Below are 14,124 nucleotides of genomic sequence, written 5' to 3'. Positions count from 1 at the left end.
AAGTGCAGGTTTGAAGTAAAATGGTGAAAAGAAGTTGGAAACGCTGAGTCTAATGTGCCTGTGAATGGTCTGAAATTTTTTTTAAAGATAACCAAAAATTCATCTGCTACTCAGGGAAAATATCGGCACTATGCATGTTCGGGGATAGCACAAATTTGACATTTTATCTTTACAGAACCAACTGGAACAATACAATGCTGGATACATAATAACTCCTTCTAGCCACTAGAATCAATACTTTAGTCTATACAAAAAATGGTTTTCTTTTAAAGCAATCATACTTGCCAACAGAAAATATGAACCTCATTAAAATGTTCCTTCTTTCCATATACCTGAATATCCTCTCATAACAGAGTGATTTCAGATTAACCACGAAATAAAGACTACTTTTTTGGGTTTTTTTGTTCCAGTCGCATACTTTTGTCATTACAATGATAACTACTAACATTTGTATGTGCAAATCTTATTCTAAATAAATCCTTTACTTAGGTGAGTTCACATAATCTTCATGACAAACGTATGACACAGATACTATTATTATTCCTATCTTATCAACGAGAAGACAAAAGGTACTGAAGAGTCCAGAAAGTTGCCCATGATCATAGAGATAGTACATAATGGAGCCAGGAACCAGTCTGATTTCAAAGCCCATGCTTTGACCACTATACTGTACCATCTGTCATAAATGATATTACTCTAATAAATTAGGATTATGCAACATCAAATTTTACTCAGAAGCTATGGAGAACTACCAATACAAACAAATAAGTAGATCATGAGCATAAATGGAAAAGCAGATCCCTACTAGTAAGAGATCTTTACTATATCTTTACTTAGTGAAAATCTTTCAGGCACTGAGCCACACTCAGCACTAAGTAATCACACAAAAGAAACAAGCACAGTAAAGCTGCATTGCGTGGGGGGCTCTGAGGAGACAGGATTTCTGTAGCTGCTTCAAGATCTTATACTACTAGAATTTCACTTTTGGATTCACTGATCTCAAAATCCAAGAGCCTTTAAAATATTTAAAACATTCATCATTCTTAATGGCACCTCAATTCCTTTAATGGTGGTATCACTATAGAGAAAATACGGCTAGTTATAAAGTTAAAGCGCAGTATGAATTACATGGAAATCTGAACCATATGAAAAATGCGTGCCCACTGTCTCTAGCATCAATTTTGCAAAATAATCATGCTTTCTCTATCTCTTCTCTTTCTCAACTGCTTTTAAACAACAAATTAAGACCTTTTTTCATCGTGTTATTCATATGTCATAATTTTTACTGGTATTCAGCATCAAAATACTGAAATGCTAATCTGAAGCACAGGGAATTACTAATAGTTACTAGGGATTGTCCTAGTAATCTGGCTGGAGAGTGTGAAGTAATGGCAAGGCAAGCGTACTAATGGACAGAAAGTTCACTGTCTTCAAACCCCCGAAAGATGTCTTGATAGCAGCCTTGGTGCAGCAGAAAATCTGGATGACCCTGCCTTCTTAGACTGAGTCCTCTCAGAGACATTTAAGTAAGGAGTTACAGAGAGACATAACCACAGTGGTAGTTTTCACACTTGAAACTCTGAGTGCTAGTTTAATTGATGGGAAAATATAATCAGTTAAGGTGAAAATCGTAAGAATAGATCTATACCTTAGATATTTTATTTAAACATAAAACATAAGTGTACATTCTCTCACTAATCTTTAGATGTATGTAGGTAAAGCCAAGAACTTCAAATTCGAGTTCTGCCTCATCTTACATAAACACCTCTAATGGATCATGTACAATTATAACTTTCAACTTAAAAAAAAAATAAAGTTCATGTTCCATAATGGAGTTACTGTGATAAAATGAGACAGCACCCTTAAAATAGTGCCTGACACTAGTAAGTACCCAATAAAAGCATTTAATATTTTCATTATATACACAGAACTTATTTGACAAAAAATGACATCTATATTAATATAACTTTTAAATAGCCCTATGAAGTAGGCTAGTATTTATTAATATTCCTAATTCCCAGTTTAGAATACCTGAGGTACACAGCACATAATGACAAACACCAATAAATGATAGCGTTGAAATCTGAACCTAGTGCTAGAAACATGCAGGCAATTGCCCTTGAAAAGTTAAGTGAAGGAAAAGGAGAACTAGCAAGAGAATAAAGAAGAGTCATCATATCTCCAAGTAAACTCTCCTTCATAACTACCACCACCTATAAGTTGGAAAAAACAAAGCATTAATGATCTGGAAACTGTACTCTTATTCAAACATGTATTAGGTTTGGTCACATATTGATTTGTTGGTTGGTACAGCAACCACTTTAAGCTACTACTCACTGTTGAGAAAAGTTTAAGCAGATTTCAAACACCATTTGTTTAGGATACAAAAGGTATCCAACAATGTTACTATGTCGCAGTTGCATACTGTTACAGTATGTATTCCACAACCAACACTCTACCTAAGATTTTTGTAACTGACAAAATTATTTTTCAAAATTGACATAAAATTAATTTAGAATAAGTGACCTGTTAACCAAAGCAAATTAATGGCCCATGTGCTATTCACTAAGGTATAACCAGAGATAAAGGAACTCAGGTAGTATTTGGGAACTGGAATCAAGAGAGGGATGACCCAAACAAGAGCACATGAACTGATGGAGCCCTGCATAATTGTGCTCACTCTGAACTTTACACACACACACACACACACTTGCTTAATGGGATCTTAAATAAGATAGCTGTAGGGAAGTATATCAAAAGATAGGACTCAAAAGAAGGTTATTTGAAGACTTACATTCAAGTCTGATCTTGCAAATAAAACTTCTCTTTGTGGCACATGCTCCTTCTAGATCAGCAGGTTGTAGTTACAGAATCGTGTATCAAAACAGCAAAGCAAACCACCTAGCTCATGTTAATTATAATTTTTTTTTATGTAGAGATAGACTAAGAAAAAAATCTAAAAATGTAGCAGAATAAACAACTGGAACATAAATTCACATTAAATATGGAATCATTCTGTTGACGAAAATAAAAAACACTAGTAATAAAACAGTTGACAAACTGCATTAAGTACTTCCCAAACATCCGTTTTTGTACAGCTGAGGTAAAATTAAGTAGGAGGTGCTAACTCTTTACATTCACTGTCTTTAATCTTCAAAAGAAACCCTATAAGGGAGTGAAACTGTTTGACAAATTTTACAGACAGGAAAATAAAAAACTTGGGAGTTTTAAGTGTATTTCCCAAGTCACAACAATAGTAAAAGCAAATCTGTATTTGAAAACAAGTTTGCCTGATTCCAAAGTCTAATCTCTTTCTCCTAAATGATGCTACAAATGAAACTGAAGAAATGATTTGCAAAATAATTGTCAGATGTAAGCATTAAATCTTCCAGAAAAAAATAAACTTACATGTCTACGGCTACTTGCGTATCTCAAAAAGTTCAAAAAAAAAGGGGGGGGGGACAGAGACAGTAATTTACTGTGAAACAAAGATGTATTAAGACAGCAAGAAACATTTATTTGAATTTCTGCAATGTTAACCATTCGCATATTACAATTTATAGTTATACTTGTTTAGCACTAATTAAGTATTTGAAAAATAAACTTTAATGGTTCTCAAGTGCAAAATAACACACCAAGATGTGCTTTTAATAATTTAATTTGTTAGGCAAGTTCACAAAGATGAATGTTAACGAAATTATTCCCATCACCTTTTTTTATATTAGTACAACATTAGAAAAATACAAATACCCACCAATCATATTATCTACCAACAAGAAATTAATTATATATGTAATCATACAACAGAATGCTACCATGTCATATAAAATTAGGATGAAAAGTTGTATTCACTGTCATAGAAGGATGGCTTTCAAAAACATGGAAGTGAAAAAACAGGTAAAGAGAATATATCGTATGAAAATTATTCATGGAGAATTGTGTATTTATATATCTAACCATAAAATATTATCTGAAAGGATATTTGTCAAAATATTAACATTTGCAAATGATTGCTAATACTTCTATATATTTTCCTGTTGTGTTCGATTAAGCATTTATCATAATAAAAGTGCATTTTCATTTTGGGAAAAAGAATGAATTAGCACACAGTTTTACATACTATTCATATGAACATGGTGAGTAATAATGTCTTAGAAACCTAATCAATCAGGGTGCCTGGGTTGCTCAGTTAAGCATCTGACTCTTGATTTTGGCTCAGGTCCTGATCTCACAGTATGTGAGTTTGAGCCCCACATCAGGCTCTGCAGTGATGGTGCAGAGCCTGCTTGGATTTTCTCTTTCTCTCAATATAAATAAACATTAAAAAAAAACCTAATCAATCCATACAACAGTTTTTTCCAAAAACCCATTTCTTAGATTTATAACAATAAAAATGGCTAGATCTTACCCCAAAAAAAAGTTACAAACACAATTACAAGTTTATTAAAAATTTATAGGTACTAGAACAACATGTGCTTTTCATGTTTCTGACCTGATCTGGCACAGAAATGCTATGTACAGATGTAATACCTAAAAACATAATTAAGAGAGTCACAAAAAAGTCAAGTAAACCAATTATAAACTCATTTGTAATGCTAATAATTATTTACATTATATACATGTTTTGTTTTTGATTTTGACATGATTTATGACCATTCAGATTCATTCCTTCAAATTCAGAACAGATCTCGTCTGATCATAAACTAACACTTAAACTTTTTTAATAACACATTTCAAAACATACTTCTCTTATTACCTCTTTTCCAGTTATATTGCTCAGAAGCATTTTGTTAGTCTGTAAAGTTATTATATAACTAAATAATTATCGTATGTATTAACAATGTATTATTTTCTGATATATCTCCATAACTCTTTTCTACTGCTTAGTTATTATTGCTCCATGTTCTTCTCAGTATGGCACCAGCATAACGGCTCTAAGTTTAGGAACATCAATTGTTTGTCAATGAGAATGATATCTTATACTTTTTTTTTTTTTTTAGAGAGCAAGAGAGCAAGCATGAGTGGAGGAGAAGGGCAGAGAGAACAAGAACCCCAAGCAGGCTCCGTGCTCAACACGGAGCACAGTGCGGGTCTCGATCCCACAGCCCTGGGATCGTGACTGAAGCTGAAATCAAGAATCGGATGCTCAGCCAGCTGAGTCACCTAGGTGGCCCAATATCTTATACTTTTTCATCATGACAAATATTTTAACATTCGACTTAAAAATACAAACTAGTCAAACATAGTATCTTCAATATCGCCTTAGAGCCATCAACTCAGCCACATGGTGCTTTCCTCAGTTATACTTCCGTGTGTTGGATACTATCATAACACACCAACTTTGTTAGAATAGTAATTTTACTTTCATCAGTTTAAACAACACTGTAACAAATAATAACAATAAGCAAATTCCCTTGGTTTGTAACATAAGTAGTGACCTCTTTAAAGTGGAGTCTTTATATAATGGATAGTCAACACAAAGGTATTCAGTGCCTGGTATCAAATCATTTAATAAATTAAGAAACACTGAACATGAGATCAAGTAATTTACACAAAGATTGGGTTCCCAAGCTAGACCTGGAATTTATGAGTAACAGCCTGAGAGGTACAGATACATTTTTTCATATAACATTCATCTTTTCTTAGCGATGCTCTATCACTCCATGATATTTCCTAATTCTCTTTGGACTTGACATCAAAATGGTAGTGGAAAGGAGATGATCAAGAAACACAATAATTATTAACAGTTTTGTTTATAAATAATTGTGATTCAAATACACAGACTGTATTTTAGGAAAAAATGTAAAAATTCTACACACAAAGGATATAATACATAAAATTTACCCCAGAACAGCAAATATGTGGAGCGTATTTTGTTACTCTTAAACACAAACACATTTTAGACTTCACTTAAAGTAAATAAACTAATCACTATTAATATATATAAATGAGTTTGTATTTTTAGGAATCTGAGTATATGTGACAAACATATAAGCAAAGTATAATCATCTAGGTCTACGTGTTTCATTTTTAGAAATTTTAAATGCAGAGTATCTAAATACGATCTTTTAAGCTACAAACTTCAGAGGCTTACTTCAGAGGCTATAGTCATTAAAAGTAATGGATAAAGTTGGTCAGTAATTAAATTGATCACATCTCCCTGAAGGCCAAAAACCTAATGGATGACAACAGAGCTCAACATTTTCCAGCTGCTAAGGAGTAAAGGCTTTCAACATTTGGATGTATGCAGGCATCTTATTTTCCCAGGATTTCAAAGTCCACATGCAGGCTGCTGTTCAGCTATAATAAATGAGTAATTCAAGTAGGGCATGACTGCTTCTTGTATTAACTTGATAAAGATGTTTCACTCCAAATGCATCAACAGTTGTGTTAAGTCATCCCTTTCACAGGCTGAGACTTACTTATGCTATGCTTTGTTAACAATGAATCCAATAATAAAAAAAAAAAGGTTTATTAACGTCTGCATTTGTTTTTCTAAGGCTAAAAATCAAGTTGTACTTAATAATTAACTCCAAGCTAAACCACATAAAAACTAAATACAATCTAATGGTCCCAATACTTATTTTAATTTTAAAGCTTTGTCTCAGAAAAAAAAAGCAGTACTAACAAGTACACCAAATATTTTTTATTTTACAATCACATTATAAAATAGAAACATTTTAAATACAATGTTTTGATTATAGTTACCTGAATATACTAAAATACTTTAGAAAGAAAATTGCTTTACCATAAATATGTACTAAACACTTTCTAACAGTAATTACACATTCTACACTTCTATAAAAATAGGGACTAGGGCGCCTGGGCGGCTCACTCAGTTAAGCGTCTGACTTCGGTTCAGGTCATGATCTCCCAGGTTGTGAGTTCAAGCCCCACGTCGGGCTTTGTGCTGACAGCTAAGAGCCTGGAGCCTGCTTCGGATTCTGTGCCCCACTCTCTCTCTCTGTCCCTCCTCTATTCACACACACTCTTTCTCTCAAAAATAAATAAACATTATAATTTTTAATTTTTAAAAAAAGAGAGACTTAAACTAATAATTACCAAACATTTAAAACAAAAGATAGGCCAATTAAAATACTTGTAATGCTTAAACAATTTTCAACTCATATTCAGTCTTCTATTATTCCAGACATAAATATCAATCCCTCTTTGAGAAACCTTTGCTAATATGATTAAATCCTTCATTCTTGATTCAAATTAATGCCTCTCCTCTATTTTCAGATAGTACTTTTCACCCAATCAGTTGCAGCATTAGTTGAGCTTGTTTTTAGAATTAGCTGTATGTATATACAACTTAATAGAGCTCTACTGAATACTTTTTTTTTTAATGTTTATTTCTGAAAGAGAGAGAGTGCGCACACAAGTGGGGGAGGAGCAGAGAGGGAGACAGAATCCAAAGCAGTCTCCATGATCTGAGCTCTCAGCACAGAGCCCAACAAGGGGCTCAAATCCACAAACTAAGAGATCATGACCTGAGCCAAAGTCAGATACTTAACCAACTGAGGAACCCAGGTGCCCCAGTGAATACCTTTTTTATCAGTCTCTAACACTGTCGTGCATGCAGCTAGTAGCCATAAACTGAATAATCAATGATTTAGGGTCAGTCCGATTTTCTCCATAGTCTTTGCTCTTTCATATAATGGTTAAGAGTATGATTTTTAGAGTCAAACTGCTTAGGGCTCTACTTAAAATGCTTGGAATAATACCTAGCACATAGGAAGAACTAGCAAAATATTAATATTATACCAATTGCCTCTATCACCCTAAATAAAACCTGCTTTTTGTTCCTTCATTCCTCATCTCAGTGAAAGGTGCCCTACTGAGTACCCAGCTCTCTAAAGTAGAACACTGGGTGGTTGCCTACTGTGTGCCCTTTCCCTTAGCCTTCATCTTCAATTAACTATCAACTCCTACTGATTCCAACACATTAAAATCTCAAAAATGTAACTCTCTTCATTGACATTATCCTTTTCTTCATTCCAACATTCTCCTACTTGATCTCCCTGCCTCCTGGCTTTTACCCTCACCCAGCCTGCTCCCTAAGTTGATTTCTAAAGCATAAATATGACTTTAAAAAGTTGCAATTGCTCCCTTTAGCCTTCAGTCCAAAACCTTTAAAATGGTTTTCAAGGCCTTTCATAACCTAATCGGGCATTAACTCTTATCATGCTCCTGTTCCATTCTAAGCTGCCATTCCAGGGAACTTAGTTGCATTTTCCTGAAACCTAATGCATTATTTCTCCTCTAGCTCATAATTAACTTCTCATCTTGGACATGACTGATTCCAGGAAATTTTTCCCAAGTCTAAGTAAAGACTTCCTTCAATGTGAATTCACACTACTTTGTTTTATAACAATGTTTAAACTATCTTTTAATTATATGCTTTATCTATAAATCTCCCTCAATGAACTATAAGTTCATTAGTCTTTTTCATCTTCATATCCTAAGGTTCCAGTACAAAGTAAATACATGCAGAATGAGTGAAGATAACTACTTAGTTACCTGAAAAGGGCCATTTAAATGAATATACATAATAAAAAGAACATAGGACAAGAAGACAGTCTGATCTCTTCCACTCACTACCTATTTGACCCTGGTGATATCTGACCACCTGAAAAATGTTTGCTTTATTCTTTTCTATGGACTAGAAATGATCTTCAAAGTTCCTCTCCCTTAAAATATATGCATTTACACAGGATTAGTAATTAAAATCTTATTTTAAAGTTAACTGGCAATTAATGATTTAATAATATCAAACTGAATTAAGAAAAAAAACCTCCTACCCAGTAAACTCTAGTTTAACATTGTCTATTTTTCCTTCCTTCTCCATTCAGTGGCTGCCTATCACCCTGTCAGTTTTAGGCCCATCATTACCTTTCCTCCCCCAAAGAGTATTATTCACCAAGCTGTGCCTGCCTTTCATCAATTATAACTTATTATCTCATAAAATTTCATGTTCACATATTGGAGTGACGAGGGAGCAAAAGGCAAGCTGAGGGCAAAGCACAAGGGAGTATACCCCACTCCCCCCCAGGTGGGATAGGTGTGATATTCCTCAGGCATTCCTGGCTGCTCAAGGACACAAGAAAGGACAGAAAACAAATGGTTAAACTGATAAAGTCTCCATCAGTTTACAAATATCTTAGTAAATTATAAGAAAAAGGCAATCTTCTCAATAGCCTAATCTCCAGAAACCAATAGACAGACTCAGTTTCCTGGAACCCCAGTATCACCCTCCCCACCATGTGATGTCGGGAACAAAGGCAAGAAGGAAATGGCAGGTAAAATTGTATGGAAACCAATTTGACAATAAATTTCATATTTAAATAAATAAATAAATAAATAAATAAATAAATAAATAAATAAATAAATAAGTAAAAAGAAATTTCCTTATGGCCTGCAGCCCTCTGACCAGTACTTGAGGCAAAGGCAGGGTTAAACATTTCTCTAGGAACCCCCTATAACTTAATGTTAACGTTTTGACAGAGGGAAAAACAACAACTTAGCTTGACAAGAGCTAGGCCTTCAGTAATCTTTGAGTCTTCAGCAAGAAGTTTGGAAACTTCCCTTTTGACTTTATCTCCCCCAAGTCCATGGTATCTAACCAGTTACCCTTCACAACCCCAGAGCAGCTGTTCCTGCCCACAGATACCCATACCTGTACTTTAATAAAATCACCTTTTTGCACCAAAGACATCTTCAAGAATTCTTTCTTAGCCGTCAGCTCCAAACTCCACAAACCCCACCATCACCCCAAAACCTCATCAGGAGCATACTGAAATTCCTGACTTTTCTTTTTCCTGTTACTTCCTATCCAGACTCTCCAAGAAAATGTTCTACTCTCTACTGGAGTCCAGAATTAATCCTAATCATAAATAATAATCATAAGTAACATGTTAAGTGGGAAAAAAAAACAAGAAAACTACAGTTAACCCCTGAACAACAAGTTTGTACTATGCAAATCTATTTACATGTATTTTTTTTGACAAATACAACCCATAAAAGAATTTTCTTCTCCTTTTGATCTTAGTAACATTTTCTTTTCTCTAGCCTACTTTATTATAAAAAGTTAATATATGTAACACACAAAATGTATGTTAACCAACTCTCTGTTATCAGTAAGGTTTCCAGTGAAAAGCAGGCTATTATCAGTAGTTAAGTTTTGGGGGAGTCAAAAGTTATACATGGATTTTCAACTATGTGGGGAATCAGTGCCCCTAACCCCTGTATTGTTCAAGGGTCAGCTATACTTGGAAATGAGGGTAAAAACAATAAAAAACAATACTGCTATCAACTTCTGATGTCACAGAAATGTCAGTAAATATCTTTAAATGTCTCTAAAAGCACCTTTTTACTGGGTGCTTGGGTGGCTCAGTCGGTTAAATGTCCAAGTCTTGATTTTGGCTCAGGTAATGATTTCAGGGTTTGTGAGTTCAAGGCCTACATGCAGTTCCGTGCTGACAGTGCAGAGCCTGCTTAGGATTTTCTCTCTCACCCTCTTTCTCTGCCCCTCCCCTCCTTGCTCTCTCTCAAAATAAATAAACTTTCAAAAAAAATTTTAATAAAAATATCTTTTTACAATTCCATTCTCCTAAGTCAACTTTTACCTTAAATAGAATAATTTTAAGTATTAAGTTTACTGATTTATTTTTTCAATAAAGTACTATCTAAAGTACTGACTACTAGTTTTCATTAAAAGTTTAGAATATCTCAACTTCATTGTTGAGTTTAACAACAACAACCAAAAAATTCGGGGTGCCTGGGTGGTTCGGTCAGTTAAGTGTCCATCTCTTGATTTCTGCTCAGGTCATGATCTCACAGTCTGTGAGCTGGAGCCCCTTGTCAGGCTCTGCTTAGGATTCTCTCTCCCTGACTCTCTGCCCTGCCACTGTTTGTACTCTATGTCTCTCAAAATAAATAAGGAAACATTAAAAAAAAAAATCTGAGTTGGCTTTGGATTTTAACCATGACAATTCTTTGTTCTTACATAAAAATGCATTCGAATATTTTAAGGAGGTAACTTTCAAGTAAATACTTAAATCAAAACTCACTGAAGGTTTGGTTTTGTACTATCCCAGAGAGTTGAGTAATGATAAAATTTCAACTATATTTAAAGAAAAAATATATTTTAATTATAAATAGAAAACAAATCATAGGAAAAATTAAGTGATTTTAAACATTTTAGTCACTAGACTAAAACTATTTAAGGAGAAATGCAAATTATACTGTCTTGAAATCTGGTATTTTATTCAGATATACACTAAAACCCTCAAGGCCTTTTTTTAATTTATGTATTTATTTATGAGAGAGAGAGAGAGAGAGAGAGAGAGAGAGAGAGAGAGAGAGAGAGAGAGAGAGAGAAAATGAATGAGTGGGGAAAGGGCAGAGAGAGAGGGAGACACAGAATTCAAAGCAGGCTCCAGGCTCTGAGCTGTCAGCACAGAGCCTGACATAGGACTCGAACTTACCAAGGGTGAGATCATGACCTGAGCTGAAGTCGGATGCTTAAGCGACTGAGTCACCCAGGAGCCCCCACAAAACCTAAAACTAAACCGTAGGGGCGCCTGGGTGGCTCAGCCAGTTGAGCGTCCAACTTCAGCTCGGGTCATGATCTCGCAGTCCATGAGTTCGAGCCCTGCGTTGGGCCCTGTGCTGACAGCTGGGAGCCTGGAGCCTGCTTCAGATTCTGTGTCTCCCTCTCTCTCTGCCCCTCCCCCGCTCATGTTCTGTCTCTCTCACTCTCAAAAATGGTTAAAAAAGAAAAAAAAAATGAACTGTATATGCTGTGGATTTCAGGGCACATAGGTGCTTTCAAATTTAAACTTTATTTAAATATTAAAGTTTATATATAAAAATTAATGTGCAAGAATGCATACTTTAAGCAAAACAATAATAATGAACAACTCAGTTGTAAATAAGTGCTTTGGAAAATAAGTATTTTAAAATATTTATGTTTGCAAAAATACATCAACTATCATAGAAGAATACAAATACGAATGAGAAAGGACTCAGAATCACATCAAGCAGCAAGCATTGACAGTCACAAAATTTAGCAATTTTTCTATGAACATAATACATGAGTGTGTGTGTATATATGTGTATCAGGGGGAATATTTAAAACTAAATTTATCATATGTAGGTTTATATTTTTATAAGCTTTTAATTGTGAATACTTTCTGATATATGTATTTTCTATTGGCTGATTTAAAAAATGTTCTTCTATGGATATACTCTATTTTATAATTTGCCTACTATTGGACCACAAAGATGACCTATGACTATTATAAATAAGCTGACATGAATATCCTTAAGTTTTAAATACAATTCTTTAAATGGATCTTGGATTAGTCCCTTATAGTCTGGAAATGGATTATGAGAAATGACCACTCTTAAGTTCCTTAATAAATTTTTTTAAATTGATTTCCAGAGAATCTGTACCAATTCACAGTCCTTCCAGACCTTTATGAAAGTATTCATCTCATCAATTTCTCAGTTTTCAGTTTTACAATTTATCAAATACCAATTTCACAGGTTAAATAGTGTTCCTTTTTAAATATCTATTTCTTTAGTTATTAGTTTCAAGGTTTTCATGTGTTTATCATTTGTGTCTTACTCTTGTCTCCTTTGGACATTTTGCTGTGGTGAATTTCTATTTTTGTTTTTGTTATTTATCTGTAATTGAGCTCTGCACAACTTTGTGTAGTATATGCTTACAAACACTTTCACATTATTTCAGAATTCTATCTGGTCAGTGGAAAAAATCACAAAAGACATAATTTTTACATTTGAAGAGGCCCCTTCTAGCTTCGATAACACTACATAGAACACTTAATTCTCATAAGCAAAATGCAATATAACAAACTAGCAAATAAAATTAAAATGTTATAATCAAGAATGTTACCTCTGTGAAGTTAGGGAACTCCTCCTTCTTACACACACACACACACACACACACACACACACACACACCCCTATACCTAAAGCAGTACCTGACACAGAGTACATATTCAAATATTTTCTGTATGAATACTTTCCATGGAGAAGCTTTTTAATAAATTAGAACACATTATTTACTTAAAAATCAGTTTAGAACATTTTATTTACTTAAAAACAAAACACATTTTTTTCTAGAAAGTTGTAGGTATTGACAAAGCACCTGGCTGAAGAGACCTTTATACGACAAGATTTCAAAAGTTAACTCAAGTATAGTCTACCGAATTAGCCCACAATTATTCAACAATCACTACTTTTGAACATGAGGAAACTGTTACTTCATCACTGCCCTCTGCCGGTGGCATTATTTCCCTTTAATTTTCCCTCCATGTATTGAATCTCTGCCTCACAAAATTACTTTTGACCTGCCTCTATATTTAAACCACCCACAGCTAAAAATAGCCTAGCCATCTGGAATTTAGTAAGGCTTGTAGGAAAAAACTTGTGCTTCAATGAAAAGCTTTGCATTGTTTTGAGTATACTCCTCCAGGTTATCTGAGTCTGATTCTATGGAGACTCTGCACATTTCAGTGCCTTTGAGCTTTCTTACAAATCTGTACCTTGTACATAACTGGTAACAACGCAAAATAATTATTGACTATAGATGTAAATAAATTCTGTCAGGTAGAAGTTCAATAGACCGCCCTTCCCCACTATGGAAGAAGCTGGTTTTGTGTCCATTTCCAAATTTATTGCAGCATTACTGATCTATAAATGTCTGGGTTTTTTTTTTTTTAATTCTCCTTGATCTGGTTGTAACATGTACCTGGTTCTTTCATTGATAATGATGCTAGTAATCTTTAACATTTGTCTATTTCATATCTATACAAGGGTCATGACTGTACTTTCTTGTCCCCATTATTCTTTAACAGGCTGAAGCTAGACTATATCCACCCCAACCCCCGCCACCACCATCCACAGACCAATTTAGCAATAAAATGATGTGGGCCTGTAGATAATAAGGCTATCCCCAAATGGCAAAAAATCATTGCCTTTGAACCATCCTGTATGTACCAAATATGTATCATGTACTTGTCATAATCACTGCCCTTAGGAATGCCAAGTTTCTCATGAGGAAGGAATCCTATAAATAGTTAGGACTGTTTGTCA

The 14,124-nt window shown here is 34.3% G+C and overlaps 1 protein-coding gene across 14 annotated transcripts in view; it reads right to left on the bottom strand.

The window, feature by feature from the left end:
- VPS13B (vacuolar protein sorting 13 homolog B) overlaps positions 1-14,124 on the bottom strand; it is an 804,655-nt gene that overhangs the window by 531,594 nt on the left and 258,937 nt on the right. The window lies entirely within an intron of this gene.

This window comes from Felis catus, chromosome F2 (assembly GCF_018350175.1).
Source record: "Felis catus isolate Fca126 chromosome F2, F.catus_Fca126_mat1.0, whole genome shotgun sequence".
Classification (NCBI taxonomy): Eukaryota; Metazoa; Chordata; class Mammalia; order Carnivora; family Felidae; genus Felis; species Felis catus.
Note: the sequence above shows the minus strand (reverse complement) of the source record. Positions and strands in the feature narration are given on the sequence as shown.